The sequence below is a fragment of the Acanthaster planci genome, linkage group LG03 (assembly GCF_054643075.1).
Source record: "Acanthaster planci isolate LZ-2023a linkage group LG03, COTS_SCS, whole genome shotgun sequence".
Taxonomy (NCBI): domain Eukaryota; kingdom Metazoa; phylum Echinodermata; class Asteroidea; order Valvatida; family Acanthasteridae; genus Acanthaster; species Acanthaster planci.
In genome coordinates, this window is record NC_141779.1 from 1301066 (window position 1) to 1320081 (window position 19016).

The window sequence follows — 19016 nt, forward strand, 5'->3', positions numbered from 1 at the left end:
TGCTGCTGCCTGCTGGGTAAAAGGTACATGGGTCCAATGTTGTTGGTTATTCCAAAGGTGTAATTCACTGATTCAGTCCCCTGTGGACTCATATATATTTCATATATTAACCCAAAACATAATGACGTCAAGCTATTATTTTTTACTTGGACAATTATTGCTTCCCACCTCACTGCCTTAGGAAACTAAGCATGACATCATTATATTACAGGTCTCTTCAATTTTCCAAAAGTTGACAGGGACAGAGGTCCTTCTCTGTGGATTAATTTAATTTTCTTGTAAACCTGGGTGACATACCTGTGTATGGGGAGCCATAATTTAATACCATTGATAAATTTTGGATGGCAGGTAAAACGTGAAATATCAGAGAGTGTTTGGCCCGACCCCCTTCGGTGTACGCAAAATCCTATTGAATCAGACGATTTTGGACTGTCTACATTTTCTTCTTTTTGGGGCTGTTAAAAAAGCCCAAGAAAGTAGAAGGGGTGTCAGTTTAAAATGGCTGCTTCGAAGCTTTAGAATTATGACTTTTCAGGAGTTGTGTTTGCTGATCAACCAACAATTGAAGAGAGTTGAAACAAAGGTCAATACGAAAATGACAGTAAAAGACTATAAAGACATCGCAGTGATGTCTACTTGTATGTTATTCGGCTCTGATCTTTGTTGACTTGACTCTGTGGTTTTATTAGCTGTAGCATTGATGAAGAGACAAGACCAAGTCCCTTGGAGACAGTTTTCTGGAGTTTAACACATCACTGGCAACTGGCATTTCTGACGACACAACTCACTCGGTAAGCACTTTATATCATGTTCTGATTTGAGCCTAACAATGAAAGGCATGTTCCAGATTTTGAAACAATATTTGTACATAATTTTGTAGACATGATGGATGAAACGTCAAGCACACACTCTACAGTTCTTATCAGACCCATACCTCTTCCAAGGGAGATCTATCCACATGATGTAACCACAAGCCCTGTTTTTAGTCTCCACCTTGTAGAGCGTCAAGTCTTATTTAATGAAGGTGAATACTTAGGGCAGTTATGCTTCCTGGTTTCCCATTTGTAAGTTGGTCTTGTAATTGGATGGTTTTGCAGCAAATTTGGCTCTATATAAGGCCTAATCCAAACTAAGCTTTTGTCTGTGACTGTAGGGTTGGTGAAAATCAACTGATCTTGTTGTCATTTTGTTGAACATATCCAGTGAAGAATGTTTCATTCTGATATTCCCACATTTAAGAGAACTATACACAAATGAAGGCCAAAGCTTGGGTCAGTCATTATGTTTGCTAGTAATCTTTCCCTCTTGTACTTGTTAGTCAATTTGTTTTAGTAGTTAGTTTGGCCTGTGTATATGATGATAGTCTTCAAATGGTCGAAAGGTTTACCTTGGTTAATCGTGATGGGTACCATCTCTTCAATTATTCTTATTTATTTGACCATCAAAAGAACAAACAAAGCAAAATTAAACAAAAATTATGTAAAAACAACAAAAGCACAAATACAAGTAAATATAAGCAGTAGCACGGATTAGGGATAAAAATCTGAATACATAACGAGACAAATATCAGTTATGTGGGTCAGCAGGGACTGCAAAAGTAAAATAAACTACTATTACCTCCGTTTATGCTCATATCGTTAACAAGACAAATTAACCAGAACAAAGGAAACAGTGGTCCCCACACATGTGATCAAAATGACAGCCCAAAAAAGAGAAAAAAAAATCTTAGGAGAACGTTTCATTTCCATATTTCCAAACGTAAGAAAATTATCCCGCAAAGTGAAGGCCATGCTATAAAAAGAATTTTTTTTACTCGTTCTTTTTAATCATGTAAATTTCCTCATTTAAAAAATATCCTTTTGAGGTGATTTTACTGGCTTGTTGGTAATCTTGGTTTTTTAAAATTTATTACTCATGTGATGCCTTTAATCTTAGATCATGTCATCCTAATTAAACATTTGTCTGTGATTTGTTTACGCCAGTACTCAGTACCACAATTACGGCCAAGATTTGGACTCTAGCACTGTGCCTATCTGTTCTACTTGTTAGTCTTCTGCTGCTGGTTGAACAGTGATACGCTCCATGCTGTGACATGCTCAACCTCTCTCATCAGTTTCTTATCTTGACTGTTCTGGAATAGCATGAGCAAATTCCGGCTGCAATATTTGTTGTATAAGAGCACTGAGCCTTTTAGGGGCAATAAAAGTAACAACAGCATGATTTTGATTTCCTCAGCATAACAGAACTGGTAATTTGCAACTGTTGCAGTGACCGATTGTCTTGTGGTGGCAACAAAAGGTTTTGTTGAAAGGTTGCTACTTTGCATGGTTTTTCTGTACCATCTGATGTACCTCAAGGAAGTGTCTTGAGCCCAATCCAGTTCTTATGTATACCAACGACTTTCCTTATCACATCGTGTCAGCTAGCACTTTATTTGGTAACAGTGTTCTTGTGTATAGGCCAATATAATGTCAGTCTGATGACCTTCAAGATATTCATGGCTTCCAAAGATGTTGTCATGCTAATAAAATGCATCTCAATACATTACTAAGGAAACCAAAGTTTTGCTTATACTAGGATGGTCAAAGACAATAGTGGACCTGAATTGTACCTTAGTTAACATGCAGTTTGAAGCTGAAAATGAGTACAAAATGTCTCGGGAAAATCTTGTTATGTCACTACCAAATCAAACAGACTTAGTATGTCTTGCTTTCATCTTGCAAGTTTCTAGTGTTGACTATTCTGGAATACAAGTAGCCTATCTGGTACCTTCACAACAGAAACCTTATACATTGACAAATGGAACAAATTTCAACGTTGAGCAACCAGGATAATTCTCTAGTGAAGAAGATTTAAAATGGATTACACGGATTGGTTGCATATGTACATTGAATTTGTCTTTACGTGAATTTAAAAGCATCCATCTTTTGCTTACATTTGTTGTTAGAGGTCTTCGTAGAGCTTTTGACCGTGAAATAGTCTTAGTGAACAGGTGGTATATTGAAACGACCAGGCTGGACAAACCTTAGGGCACGAATTCAAAAACTTCATCATTTTGCCAATTACATGCTCTTGAGATGACCTGCATGTACCTGAACGTTTGAGAACTGAAGCGGTTTAAATAACCCTTCAACACGGGATCAACTTACCAAGTACCCACTTGAATTTGAAAGTATATGAAACTTGACAGAGTACTGATTGAATTTGCAGTGGAGTACCCTTGTAATAAGGTCACTGGGACTGGCAAGTTGTGGGAGGGTCACTGTGTTGTTTGGTACAAGGAAGCACAAAATGGGGGGATTTGAATACCTAGGATTTGCCATGTGGGCCAGATGTGTCAATGGTTTTCTTTTGTCGGTATTCCACTGTATTTTGTTATTTCATGGTGTCTTTTTTTTCGGTTTTACACAATAAATTTCTTTTATTGTTTTCGGGGTACTTATTGTTTGATTGATTTGTTTCTGTAATTAATTTTATTTTTGTTATTGTAATATATTTGTATGTCATATTTATTTATTTGCCATTTCTTGAATCTTGTGCAGTTACTTTATTATGTATGTGTGTGCACGTTTATGTCAAACCTGGAGCTTCAGAAATGAAGTCTTACGGGTGACAGTTATTGGATTAACTGTGCCTCTCCGGGCATTTGTAAGTTTGTGTTTGTGATTTCAGTGTATTTTGTGTTATGAGTTTTTGTTTAATGTTGCTGTGTTCTTTATCCTGGAAAATGCCGAATAAATGAAATTGTTTCCCTCATTGTACAGACGTTACTTGGTCTCTTTTCGACGAAGATTTTTCATCTCTGAGGTTAAGTAGGTTGACAAATGGTCCAAATGGTCGAGCTTGGGGTGACTCGACAAGGATGCTAATTTCACTATCCCCTGGAGAAAATTTTCTTTGGATATTTGGAAACATTAAACAAAAAGGCTTCATATTTTTTTTTGGTTTTGCATGCTACACAAGTCAAATACACGCCACGTTGTCTGTATATCCGATATTAAATTGTCAAGAGATGGGCTGATCTTGGAGTCTTTGGAAAGGTTATATGTTTATTATCCAAAAAGAAAATTTTATGCCATTTTGCAACAGAACAGACATGGGGTTCAGAGTTTTCCTTAGACATGCTCCCTATTTCGTTCGTTTTCGCTTTGTACACACGGTAGTCGGTCTGCGTCTGCCACTACATGTCTCCATAGCCGAGTTTAAATGGGCTAACCTTGATATTTTCGGAGACGGTAAATATTTCTCTATCCATTTAGATAATTTTCCTGTCCATATTTAAGCTGAAGCTTTGGAAATACCTGCCAAAGAAGGTTAGAGTTGTCCCACTGCTCTTTGTTCTCACTTTACCGAGACACTTCAGCGCACAGTGTGATCGCAATATTTTAGCCTCAAAAGTTTCAGAATGCTTGAAACGTTGTAAACATGGTGACAATCAAAGGGCACATTTTCCTTTATCCATTGACTTAAGTTTCATATTCATAATATGCTGAACAAGGCAAGAGTTCTTGTCTGAGCTAGTGCTTCCTGTGTTTTTGCGATTTGTCCTTTATTCACACATTACTGGTCTTCCCAGCAGCAAATCCAGCTTTGGCGTGGGGGGGGGGTCCAAACTGAATACAGTTTCGGGCTTATTCAGCATGATTTGGGGGAAGAAGAACTTTCAGAAGCCTGACAGTCGTGATATTCCTTGTTTTTATGTCGTGGTGTTGTTTTCTTAGGGTATTGGTGCTGATATACCAATTACTCTCTTTCTCACATACCTAAAAAGTATTTTTAGTGAACAAAATTGTGACAGGGGCATGCCCCCACCCTTGCGTCCACTGGCTGGACCATTGCCTCTTCCTGAGCAGAGAATGGCTCCATTATATTCGAGCATAAAAGTGCAGACATTTGTGCAAATGTGGCATTCATGGCGGCATCTGAAATAGTACATATTCCTCTGTCCATTAGTCGAAGTTTCAGATCCAAATTTGTTATTATAAGGGAAATACCCATCGAAGAAGGCAAGAGTTCATGTCTCACTGCTTGTTATTTTTGTGGAATTCTCCCTTTGTGCACACTCTACTGATCCTCTTCCTGCGCGCATGGCTCAATATTTGGGCATTAGGGTCCTGATGCTTGCTACTTTTGTTCAATTTCCCTTTGCCACATTTTACCGGTCCTCGATCTTCCCCAGTGAAGATGGCTCCCTATACCAAGGCATTACAGGTCTAAAAGTGCTTCAAATCTAACAGTCTCGGTCACATATGATAGGGCACACTTTCCTTCATCAGATGACATAGGTTTTATATTTCTAGTTATTGAGGAAATACACGAAAAAAGAAGACAAGGGATTTGTAACTGCTTGCCAGATTCGTGACTTTTCCCCTTTCTCCACACTTTAGCAGTCCTCTTCCCGCACAAAGATGGCTCTATGTATTCGAACTTAACAGGTGTGAAGATTGTCCAAATCTAGCAATCCTACCACTATCCGATAGGGCGCATGTTCTAATAATTGATACGTTTCATATCCATCCTTGGTGTGTTTAGGGAAATATGGGAGAAAGAGGACGAATTTTTCTCAGACTGCTTGCTGTTTTTTGTGAATTTCTGCATTTGTCCTCACATTACCAATCCTCATCCCGCGCAAATACAGCTCCATATGTTCGACCAAAGAACGTCTAAAAATTGTCAAAATCTGGCAATTCCAGTACCGTGTAAAAGAGCACGTTTCACGTCCATGTTAGAAAAATGTTGGCGAAAAAGGCAAACCTTGTCCTACTGCTTGTAACTTTTGCTCAATTCTCTTTTCTAGTACTGCCTGACAGAGAATAAGTTCCACTCTCTATTGAAGAAATTTTCATTATCCTGCTGTTCTAGATAGGGAAATATTAGCAAAGGTAGGCAAGATTTTTTGTCCCACTACTTTTTACTTTACCGTTCGTGTTTCCGTGCATAAATGGCTCCATATGTTTCAGTATAAGGTTTGAAAATTGTCCAAATATGGCGTTCTTGAAAGCTACTGAAATGGCACTTGTTCTCCATTCGTTGACGTAATTAAAGTTTCAGGAAAATGAAATGAAGGTAGGAAAAAGTTTACATTCCACTGCTTGTTTTTTTGTTGTTCACCTCTTTTGGTTCAATTTGTTCCATTGTGCTATTATTTAGGACTTTTAATTTTAGGTCATTTAATTATTTAGGTATTTATTCATTTTGCTGCTCTACCCTTATATTCTCAACTTTGTACGTATTCCACTCATCTTATTTGCTGCATTGAAATCCTTCTCAATTTCACATATTTAAAGCTCCTAACATCTAACTATTTCAAGATCTAAAATCGTAAGTAGTCCAGGTTTCAAATCTTGCAGTTATTTCTGAATTTGGTGATTGAGGTATTTCGATATTTTGTCATTTTGCTATATGACCCTTTAATTCTGAAATTTCACCTATCTCATTTGCTGCACACCCATGTTTATTCCAGTCTGAATTCCAACATAACTAAAGGTGCATGGATCAAACCTTTTGAAGAAATCAATTCCTCAATAGTCCAAGACTCAAGTTTATATAGAGATAGTTTGAAATTTGGCTGTTTAGTTACACTGGTATTGAGTATTTTCTTAGCCCTTCTTTTAACTTTGGAAATTCGTACATATTTTAACCTAACGCATTCGCTGCATTCCGATGTATTCCCGTCTGAATATTCATAAGTAAAGCTCCAAAAATCTAACCTTATCAAGGAATCACAACCTGATTAGTCCAAGACTCAAATAGTGCAGCTATTTACACATTTAGCTATTTATTTAGACAGATACTGAGTCTTTTGTTTCGTCCGCCTTAACTTTAGAAATTCGTATATATTTAAGCCTGTTTTATGCCTTTCTTTCCGATGTTTTTCCGTCTGAGTTCCAACCTAACTAAAGCTCCAAAATCTAGATTTTTGAAGAAATCCATTCCTCAATATTCCAAGATTCAAACTGTGCTGATATTTAGAAATCTGGCTATTAAGTTAGACTTTTATTGAGTCGCCTTATCCTTAACTTTAAAAATTTGTACATATTTGACCCTACCGCATTTTCTTTATTTTAATGTTTTCTCGTCTGAATTGCAACATATAACGTAAGCTCGAAAACTCTAACAAATTTAAGAAATCAATTCCTGAATAGTCCAAGACTGAAATCGTGCAGGTATTTAGAAATTTAGCTATTTACTATAGAGTCTTTTTGAAGCCCTACCCTCAACTTTTTGCACATATCATTTTGACCCTACCACATTTGGTGCATTACGAGGCTTTCCCCAATCAATTCCAACATAACTAAAGCTCCAAAACTCTAAATTTTTCAAGACAGAAATTCTGCAAATGTCCAAGACTAGAATCGTGCAGGATTTAGAAATTTGGCGATTTAGTTAGACAGATATTGAGTCTTTTTGTAGTCCTACCCTTCACTTTAAAAAGAAAATCGTACATATTTCATATGTACGATTTCATATCTCAATTGCTGCATAGCGACATTTCCTAAGAATTCCAACATAACTGCAGCTCCCAAAATATCTAAATATCTAAAACTTAAATCGCACAAGTATTTTGAAATATGGTGATTCAGTTAGACAGAGATGGAGTCTTTTATAGCCCTATCCTTAACTTTAAAAAAATCGTACATATTTCTCCCTTTCTCATTTGCTGCAATACGATGTATTCCATTATGAATTCAAACATAACTGAAGCTCCACAAATCTAAAGTTTTCAAGAAATCAGTTCCTCAGTAGTCCAATACACAAATTGCAGGGGTATTAGGAAATTTCGCGATTTAGTTATACAGATATGGAGTCCTTTTATAGCCCTAGCTTGAAAAACAAAGTTGTACATATTTCCCCCTGGCCCATTTGCTGCATTTTGATATATTCCCCTAAGAATTTCAACATAACTGAAGCTCAACAAATCTAAATTTTTCCAAGAAATCAATTCGTCAATAGTCCAAGACTCAAATTGTGCAGGTACTTAGAAATTTTGCGATTGAGTTAGAAACATACGGTGTCTTTTTGATGCCCTACCCTTAACTTAAGTATTATGGGGTCCGAAATTTATAAGGATGAGACAGAAGATACCTGCAAGACTCTATAGATTACCATCAATATGGGGACAAAAGTCAGCATGAGAATGTATATACATACATCTCTCTCATAGATTATCGTCAGTATTTGTACTCCATAGATTACCGTTATTATATGATCTCTAGTGTATTAGCTAGATTAGATTACTATCAGTATGAAGATACCTTCATAATTCCATAGATTGCCGTCAATATGAGGACATCAGTGTATCAGCATGGGAATGTACATACATAAATTAGTCCATAAATTACATGTGCATCAGTCAATAGACTACCGTCAATATGGGTACAACAGAGTACCAGCATGAGAATGTAGATACATACATAACTCTATAGATCACCGTCAATATACGGACTCCATAGTTTGCCGTCATTATGGTGCTCAGTCATGCATGACAGGAGGGATACCCACCAAGGTATCGTTTAATAGAAAGAATACTGCTTCTACTTTTCGGAGATCCTTTTACATTATAGTAATATCTCGTGGTGTGGGCATTAACCCCTTTCTTCAGGGTTAAGTTTTTTCTGGGACACCCTGTACATGACCGTCATTATGGGGACAACATTCTATCACCATGCGAATGTAGAATACATACATCACTCCATGTATTACCGTCAATATGGGGACTCCACAGATTGCCGTCATTATACGGACTCCAGTGTACTATAGTCATGTAAAAGTAGATCCATATACATCGCTCCATATATTACCGTCAATATGGAAATTCCACAGATTACCATCATTATACGGACTCCAGTGTATAGTCAAGTAAATGTAGGTACATATACACCACTCCATATATTATCGTCAATATGGAGATTCCACAGATTACCGTCATTATAGGGACTCCAGTGTAAATGTAAATGTAGATACATACATCACTCCATATGTTACCGTCCAAATGGGGACTCCACAGATTACCGTCATTATAGGTACTCCAGTCTATAAGCAAGGGAGTATAGATACATACATTGCTCCGTAGATTACCGTCATTATATGGGGTCCAAATTTTTTAAAGATGAGAACGAAGACACCTGCATCACTCCATAGACTACCTTCATTATCGAGACTCCATGGATTACAGTCATTATAGGCACTCCAGTTCCTAAGCAAAGGAATATAGATACACACATTGCTGGAAGGATTACTGTCATTATTGTGTCCCTAATTTATAAGGATGAGAAGGAAGATAAGTGCATCACTCTATAGATTACCGTTATCATGGTGTCCCAAATTTATTAGCATTTTCATGAAAATAACTGCATCACTCCATAGATAACCATTATTATATGGACTCCACTTTATAAGCGAGGAAGTATAGATACATACATTACTCCGAAAATTAACGTCATATGGGTCACAAATTTATCAGGATGTTCATAAAGATACCTGCATCACGACATAGAATACCGTCATTATGGGGTCCCAAATTTTTAAAGATGAGAATGAAGATAAATGCATCACTCCATAGTTTACTGTCAACATGGTGACTCCATAGATTACCCTCACTACAGGGATTCCAGTGTGTTAGAATGTTATTGTAAATAAATGCATCACTCCGTATATTACTGTCATTATAGGGACTCCTGTTCATTTGCAAGGGAATATAGATACCCTGTACATGGTTGTTCTATACATTACCCTTATATTTTTGCGTAATTCTGACTTTGCGGTATACCGGGTCCTGTAATCGCACAGACATTGCTTCATGTATTAGAGCATAAAAGGCCTTAAAATAATCAAAATCTGGCAATCTTTGTGTCACCTCAAAGGGCACATCTTCCTCTATAGATTCATATAAGTTTTATGTCAAGATTTACAGTAGTTAGGGATATATCTGCAAAAGGAAGTGCGAGTTATTTCTGACTGCTTTATATTTTTGCGAAATTCTGACTTTGCGCTGCGCCGGGTGCTGTTCTCGCCCAGACAATGTTTCATATTTCCCAGCATTAAATGTCTTCAAATTACCTACATCTTGCATTCTTGGTGTCATCTGAAAGGCCCATGTTTCCCTATCCATTCATTTAAGTTTCATATCCATATTTGCAGTAGTTAGGGAAATATCTTCCAAAGGAAATGCAAGTTCGTGTCAAATTGCCTTATATATTTGCGGAATTGTGGCTTTGTCTGCGCCATACCGGTCCTGATCCTGTGCAGAGAATGCTTCATATAATCAAGCATAAAACGTCTGAGAATTATCTAAATCTGGCAATCTTGGTGTCATATGAAAGGCTATATGTTCCTCTATCCATTCATATAAATTTCATATCCATATTTGAAGTAGTTAGGGAAATAGCTGCAAAAGGAAATGCAAGTTCGTGTCCAATTGGCTGATATTTTTGCGGAATTCTTGCTTCGTCTGCTCCATACCGGTCCTTATCCTTCGCAGAGAACGCTTCATATAATAGAGCATAAAATGTCTGCCAAACTAAGTTTTATTTCTTTTCCAACTGCCTCCTTTTTTTGCGGAATTCTTGCTTCGTCTGCGCTATACCGGTCCTTTTCCTGCACAAGGATTGCTTCATATATTCGACCATAAAAGGTCAGCAAATTATCTAAATCTGGCAATCTTTGTGTCATCTTCAAAGCCATTTGTTCCTCTATCCATTTATATAAGTTTCGTATCCATGTTTGCAGTAGTTAGGGAAATATCTGCCAAACTAGGTTCGAGGTCTTTTCGAACTGCCTCCTTTTTTTGCGGAATTCTGGCTTCGTCTGCAATATACCGGTCCTTATCCTGCGCAGAGAATGCTTCATATAATCGAGCATAAAAGGTCTGAGAATTATCTAAATCTGGCAATCTTGCTGTCATCTGAAAGGCCACATGTTTCCCTGTCCATTCATATAAGTTTCCTATCCGTATTTGGAGTAGTTAAGGAGATAGCTGCCAAAGGAAGTGCAAGTTCTTGTCTGACTGTTTGATATTTTTGCGGAATTCTGGCTTCGTCTGCGCTATACCGGTCCTTATCCCGCGCAGAGAATGCTTCATATATTCGAGCATAAAAGGTCTGAGAATTATCTAAATCTGGCAATGTTGGTGTGATCTGAAAGCGCACATGTTTTCCTGTCCATTCATATAAGTTTCATATCCATATTTGCAGTAGTTAGGGAAATATCTGCCAAAGGAAGTGCAAGTTCTTGTCTGACTGATTGATATCTTTGCGGAATTCTGGCTTCGTCTACGCTATACCGGTCTCTTATCGCGCTCAGAGAAGGCTTCCTATAATCGAGCATAAAAGGTCTGAGAATTATCTAAACCTGGCAATCTTGGTGTCATCTGAAAGGCCACATGTTTCCTTGTCCATTCATTTAAGTTTCATATCCATATTTGCAGTAGTTAGGGAAATATGTTCCAAAATAAATGCAAATTCGTGTCCACTTGCCTGATATTTTTGCGGAATTCTGGCTTCGTCTACGCTATACCGGTCCTTATCCTGCGCAGAGAATGCTTCCTATAATCGAGAATAAAAGGTCTGAGAATTATCTAAATCTGGCAATCTTGGTGTCATCTGAAAGGCGATATGTTCCTCTATCGATTCATATTATTTTCCTATCCATATTTGCGGTAGTTGGCAAATAGCTGCCAACGGAAGTGCGAGTTCTTTTCCAACTGCCTCCTTTTTTGCGGAATTCTGGCTTCGTCTGCGCTATACTGGTCCATATCCCACGCAGAGACTGCTTTATATAATCGATCATAAAAGGTCTGAGAATTATCTAAATCTGGCAATCTTGGTGTTATCCGAAAGGCTATATGTTCCCCTACCTATTTGTATAAGTTTCATATCTACTTTTGCAGTAGTTAGGGAAATATCTTGCAAAGGAATTTTAAGTTCGTTTCCAATTGCCTGATTTTTTCCGGAATTCTTGCTTCGTCTGCGCCATACCGGTCCTTATCCTTCGCAGAGAATGCTTCATATAATCGAGCATAAAAGGTCTGAGAGTTATCTACATCTGGCAATCTTGGCATCATGTGAAAGGCCATATGTTCCTCTATCCATTCATATAAGTTCCATATCCATATTTGCAGTAGTTAGGGAAATATCTGCCAAAGGAAGTGCAAGTTCTTGTCTGACTGATTGATTTTTTTCCGGAATTCTTGCTTCGTCTGCGCCATACCGGTCCTTATCCTTCGCAGAGAATGCTTCATATAATCGAGCATAAAAGGTCTGAGAGTTATCTATATCTGGCAATCTTGGCATCATGTGAAAGGCCATATGTTCCTCTATCCATTCATATAAGTTCCATATCCATATTTGCAGTAGTTAGGGAAATATCTGCCAAAGGAAGTGCAAGTTCTTGTCTGACTGATTGATATCTTTGCGGAATTCTGGCTTCGTCTACGCTATACCGGTCCTTATCCCGCTCAGAGAACTCTTCCTATAATCGAGCATAAAAGGTCTGAGAATTATCTAAATCTGGTAATCTTTGTGTCCTGTGAAATGCCATTTGGTCCTCTATCCATGCATATAAGTTTTGTATCCATGTTTGCAGTATTTAGGGAAATATCTGCCAAACTAAGTTCGACGTCTTTTCGAACTGCATCCTTTTTTGCGGAATTCTGGCTTCGTCTGCAATATACCGGTCCTTATCCTGCGCAGAGAATGCTTCATATAATCGAGCATAAAAGGTCTGAGAATTATCTAAATCTGGCAATCTTGGTGTCATCTGAAAGGCGATATGTTCTTCTATCAATTCATATTAATTTCATATCCATATTTGGAGTAGTTAAGGAAATAGCTGCCAAAGGAAGTGCGAGTTCTTTTCCAACTGCCTCCTTTTTTTGCGGAATTCTGGCTTCGTCTGACCTATACTGGTCCTAATCCCACGCAGGGAATGCTTCATATAATCGAGCATAAAACGTCTGAGAAGTATCTAAATCTGGAAATCGTGGTATCATCTGAAAGGCCACATGTTCCTCTATCTATTTGTATAAGTTTCATATCCATATTTGCAGTAGTTATGGAAATAGCTGCCAAAGGATGTGCGAGTTCTTTTCCAACTGCGTCTTTTTTTTGAGGAATTCTTTCTTCGTGTGCGATATACCGGTCCTAATCCCACGCAGAGAATGCTTCATATAATCGAGCATAAAACGTCTGAGAAGTATCTAAATCTGGCAGTCTTGGTGTCATCTGAAAGGCCACATGTTCCTCTCTCTATTTGTATAAGTTTCATATCAATATTTGCAGTAGATAGGGAAATATCTGCCAAAGGATGTGCAAGTTCTTTTCCAACGGCCTCCTTTTTTGTTCCGGAATTCTGGCTTCGTGTGCGATATACCGGTCCTAATCCTACGCAGAGAATGCTTCATATAATCGAGCATAAAAGGTCTGAGAATTATCTAAATCTGGCAAACGTGAAGTCATCTAACAGGCCACATGTTTCCCTATGTAGGCTATTTGTATAAGTTTCATATCCATATTTGCAGAAGTTAGGTAAATATCTGCCAAAGGAAGTGCAAGTTCTTGTCTGACTGATTAATATCTTTTCGGAATTCTGGCTTCGTCTACGCTATACCGGTCCTTATCCCGCGCAGAGAATGCTTCCTATAATCGAGTATAAAAGGTCTGAGAATTATCTAAATCTGGCAATCTTGGTGTCATCTGAAAGGCCACATGTTCCTCTATCCATTCATATAAGTTTCATATCCATATTTGCAGTAGTTAGGGAAATATCGTCAAAAGGAATTGCAAATTTGTGTCCAATTGCCTGATATTTTTGCGGAATTCTGGCTTCGTCTGCACCATACCGGTCTTTATCCTGCGCAGAGAATACTTTATATAATCGAGCCTAAAAGGTCAGAGAATTATCTAAATCTGGCAATCTTTGTGTCATCTGAAAGGCCATTTGTTTCTCTTTCCATTCATATTAATTTCCTATCCATATTTGCGGTAGTTGGCAAATAGCTGCCAAAGGAAGTGCGAGTTCTTTTCCAACTGCTTCCTTTTTTGCAGAATTCTGGCTTCGTCTGCGCTATACCGGTCGTTATCCCGCTCAGAGAACTCCTCCTATAATCGAGCATAAAAGGTCTGAGAATTATCTAAATCTGCCAATGTTGGTGTCATCTGAAAGTTTACATGTTTCCCTTTCCATTCATATACGTTTCATATCCATATTTGCAGTAGTTAGGGAAACAGCTGCAAAAGGAAATATGCAAGTTCGTGTCCAATTGCCTGATATTTTTGCGGAATCCTTGCTCCGTCTGCGCTATAGCGGTCTTTTTCCCGCAAAAGGATTGCTTCATATATTCGAGCATAAAAGGTCTGAGAATTATCTAAATCTGGTAATCTTTGTGTCATCTGAAATGCCATTTGTTCCTCTATCCATTCATATAAGTTTCGTATCCATGTTTGCAGTATTTAGGGAAATATCTGCCAAACTAAGTTCGAGGTCTTTTCGAACTGCCTCCTTTTTTGCGGAATTCTGGCTTCGTCTGCAATATACCGGTCCTTATCCTGCGCAGAGAATGCTTCATATAATCGAGCATAAAAGGTCTGAGAATTATCTAAATCTGGCAATCTTGGTGTCATCTGAAAGGCCACATAATTCCCTGCCCATTCATATAAGTTTCATATCCATATTTTCAATAGTTAGGGAAATAGCTAAAAAAACTAAGTTCGAGTTCTTTTCCAACTGCCTCCTTTTTTTGCGGAATTCTGGCTTTGTCTGCGCTATACCGGTCCAGATCCCACGCAGAAACTGCTTCATATAATCGATCATAAAAGATCTGAGAATTATCTAAATCTGGCAATCTTGTTGTGATCTAAAAGGTTACATGTTTCCCTATCCATTCATATAAGTTTCATATCCATATTTGCAGTAGTTAGGGAAATAGCTGCCAAAGGAAATGCAAGTTTGTGTCCAATTGCCTGATATTTTTGCGGAATCCTCGCTTCGTCTGCGCTATACCGGTCCTTTTCCCGCACAAGGATTGCTTCATATATTCAAGAATAAAAGGTCTGAGAAATATCCAAATCTGGAAATCTTGGTGTCATCTGAAAGGCCACATGATTCCCTGCCCATTCATATAAGTTTCATATCCATATTTTCAATAGTTAGGGAAATAGCTGCCAAAGGAAGTGCAAGTTCTTTTCTAGCTGCCTCCTTGTTTTGCGGAATTCTGGCTTCGTCTGCGCTATACCAGTCCTCATCCCGCTCATGGACTGCTTCATATATTCGAGCATAAAACGTCTCAGAATTATCTAAATCTTTCAATCTTGTTGTCATCTGAAAGGCCACATGTTTCCCTATCTATTTGTATAAGTTTCGTATCCAATTCTCAGTAGTTGGAGAAATAGCTGCCAAACTAAGTTCGAGTTCTTTTCCAACCGCCTCCCTTTTTTGCAGAATTCTGGCTTCGTCTGCAATATACCGGTCCTGATCCCACGCAGAGAATGCTTCATATAATGGAGCCTAAAGGGTCTGAGAATTATTTAAATCTGGCAATCTTGGTGTCATCTGAAAGGCCACATGTTTCCCTGTCCATTCATATAAATTTCATATCCATATTTGCGGTAGTTAGGGAAATATCGTCCAAAGGAAATGCAAGTTCGTGTCCACTTGCCTGATATTTTTGCGGAATTCTGGCTTCGTCTGCGCTATACTGGTCCTCATCCCACGCAGAGACTGCTTCATATAATCGAAATCTGGCAATCTTGTTGTGATCTAAAAGGTTACATTTTTCCCTGTCCTTTCATATAAGTTTCATATCCATATTTGCAGTAGTTACGGAAATATCTGCCTAAGGAAGTGCGATTTCTTGTTTGACTGTTTGATATTTTTGCGGAATTCTGGCTTCGTCTACGCTATACTGGTCCTTATCCCACGCAGAGAAGGCTTCCTATAATCGAGCATAAAAGGTCAGAGAATTATCTAAATCTGGCAATCTTGGTGTCATCTGAAAGGCCACATGTTTCCCTGTCCATTTGTATAAGTTTCATATCCATATTTGCAGTAGTTAGGGAAATATCTGCCAAAGGAAGTTCAAGTTCTTGTCTGACTGTTTGATATTTTTGCGGAATTCTGGCTTTGTCTACGCTATACCAGTCCTTATCCTACCCAGATACTGCTTCATATAATCGAGCATAAAAGGTCTGAGAATTATCTAAATCTGGCAATGTTGGTGTGATCTGAAAGCGCACGATTTTCCCTGTCCATTCATATAAGTTTCATATCCATATTTGCAGTAGTTTGAGAAATATCGTCAAAAGGAATTGCAAATTTGTGTCCACTTGCCTGATATTTTTGCGGAATTCTGGCTTCGTCTGCACCATTCCGGTCTTTATCCTGCGCAGAGAATGCCTTATATAATCGAGCCTAAAAGGTCAGAGAATTATCTAGATCCGGCAATCTTGGTGTCATCTGAAAGGCGATATGTTCCTCTATCCATTCATATTAATTTCCTATCCATATTTGCAGTAGTTGGCAAATAGCTGCCAAAGGAAGTGCGAGTTCTTTTGCAACTGCCTCCTTTTTTGCGGAATTCTGGCTTCGTCTGCGCTATACCGGTCCATATCCCACGCAGAGACTGCTTCATATAATTGAGCATAAAAGGTCTGAGAATTATCTAAATCTGGCAATCTTGTTGTGATCTAAAAGGTTACATGTTTCCCTATCCATTCATATAAGTTTCATATCCATATTTGCAGTAGTTAGGGAAATAGCTGCCAAAGGAAATGCAAGTTCGTGTCCAATTGCCTGATATTTTTGCGGAATCCTTGCTTCGTCTGCGCTATACCGGTCCTTTTCCCGCACAAGGATTGCTTCATATATTCAAGAATAAAAGGTCTGAGAATTATCCAAATCTGGAAATCTTGGTGTCATCTGAAAGGCCATATGTTTTTCTATCCATTTATATAAATTTCATATCCATATTTGCAGTAGTTAGGGAAATAGCTGCCAAAGGAAGTGCAAATTCTTTTCCAGCTGCCTCCTTGTTTTGCGGAATTCTGGCTTCGTCTGTGCTATACCAGTATTTATCCCGCTCATGGACTGCTTCATATATTCGAGCATACAACGTCTCAGAATTATCTAAATCTTCCGATCTTGTTGTCATCTGAAAGGCCACATGTTTCCCTATCTATTTGTATAAGTTTCGTATCCAATTCTCAGTAGCTAGAGAAATAGCTGCCAAACTAAGTTCGAGTTCTTTTCAAACTGCCTCCCTTTTTTGCGGAATTCTGGCTTCGTCTGCAATATACCTGTCCTTATCCTGCGCAGAGAATGCTTCATATAATCGAGCATAAAAGGTCTGAGAATTATCTAAATCTGGCAATGTTGGTGTGATCTGAAAGCGCACATTTTTCCCTGTCCATTCATATAAGTTTCATATCCATATTTGCAGTAGTTAGGGAAATATCTGCCAAAGGAAGTGCAAGTTCTTGTCTGACTGATTGATATCTTTGCAGAATTCTGGCTTCGTCTACGCTAAGGAATTGCAAATTTGTGTCCACTTGCCTGATATTTTTGCGGAATTCTGGCTTCGTCTGCACCATTCCTGTCTTTATCCTGCGCAGAGAATGCCTTATATAATCGAGCCTAAAAGGTCAGAGAATTATCTAAATCTGGCAATCTTGGTGTCATCTGAAAGGTGATATGTTCCTTTATCCATTCATATTAATTTCCTATCCATATTTGCAGTAGTTGGCAAATAGCTGCCAAAGGAAGTGCGAGTTCTTTTGCAACTGCCTCCTTTTTTGGTGGAATTCTGGCTTCGTCTGACCTGACCTATACTGGTCCTAATCCCACGTAGGGAATGCTTCATATAATCGAGCATAAAACGTCTGAAAAGTATCTAAATCTGGCAGTCTTGGTGTCATCTGAAAGGCCACATGTTCCTCTATATATTTGTATAAGTTTCATATCCATATTTGCAGTAGTTATGGAAATAGCTGCCAAAGGATGTGCGAGTTCTTTTCCAACTGCCTCTTTTTTTTGAGGAATTCTTTCTTCGTGTGAGATATACCGGTTCTAATCCCACGCAGAGAATGCTTCATATAATCGAACATAAAAGTTCTGAAAATTATCTAAATCTGGCAAACGTGACGTTATCTGAAAGGCCACATGTTTCCCTATCTATTTGTATAAGTTTCATATCAATATTTGCAGTAGTTAGGGAAATATCTGCCAAAGGATGTGAAAGTTCTTTTCCAACGGCCTCCTTTTTTGTTCCGGAATTTTGGCTTCGTGTGCGATATACCGGTCCTAATCCTACGCAGAGAAGGCTTCATATAATCGAGCCTAAAAGGTCAGAGAATTATCTAAACCTGGCAATCTTGGTGTCATCTGAAAGGCAATATGTTCCTCTATCCATTCATATGAATTTCCTATCCATATTTGCAGTAGTTGGCAAATAGCTGCCAAAGGAAGTGCGAGTTCTTTTCCAACTGCCTCCTTTTTTGCGGAATTCTGGCTTCGTCTACGCTATACTGGTCCTTATTCCGCGAAGAGAATTCTTCCTACAATCGACCATAAAAGGTCTGAGAATTATCTAAACCTGGCAATCTTGGTGTCATCTGAAAGGCCACATGTTTCCCTGTCCATTTGTATAAGTTTCATATCCATATTTGCAGTAGTTAGGGAAATATCTGCCAAAGGAAGTGCGATTTCTTGTCTGACTGTTTGATATTTTTGCGGAATTCTGGCTTCGTCTACGCTATACTGGTCCTTATCCCGCGCAGAGAAGGCTTCCTATAATCGAGCATAAAAGGTCCGCAAATTATCTAAACCTGGCAATCTTGGTGTCATCTGAAAGGCCACATGTTTCCCTGTCCATTTGTATAAGTTTTGTATCCATATTAGCAGTAGTTAGGGAAATATATGCCCAAGGAAGTGCAAGTTCTTGTCTGACTGTTTGATATTTTTGCGGAATTCTGGCTTCGTCTGCGCTATACCGGTCCTTATCCCACGCAGATACTGCTTCATATAAT

The 19016-nt window shown here is 38.4% G+C and overlaps 2 long non-coding RNA genes across 5 annotated transcripts in view; one reads left to right on the plus strand and one right to left on the minus strand.

Moving 5' to 3' along the window:
* Positions 1-19016, minus strand: part of LOC147799536 (uncharacterized) — a 243924-nt gene that overhangs the window by 18866 nt on the left and 206042 nt on the right. The window lies entirely within an intron of this gene.
* Positions 1-19016, plus strand: part of LOC147799537 (uncharacterized) — a 151194-nt gene that overhangs the window by 4651 nt on the left and 127527 nt on the right. The gene's annotated exons all lie outside the window — the stretch shown is intronic.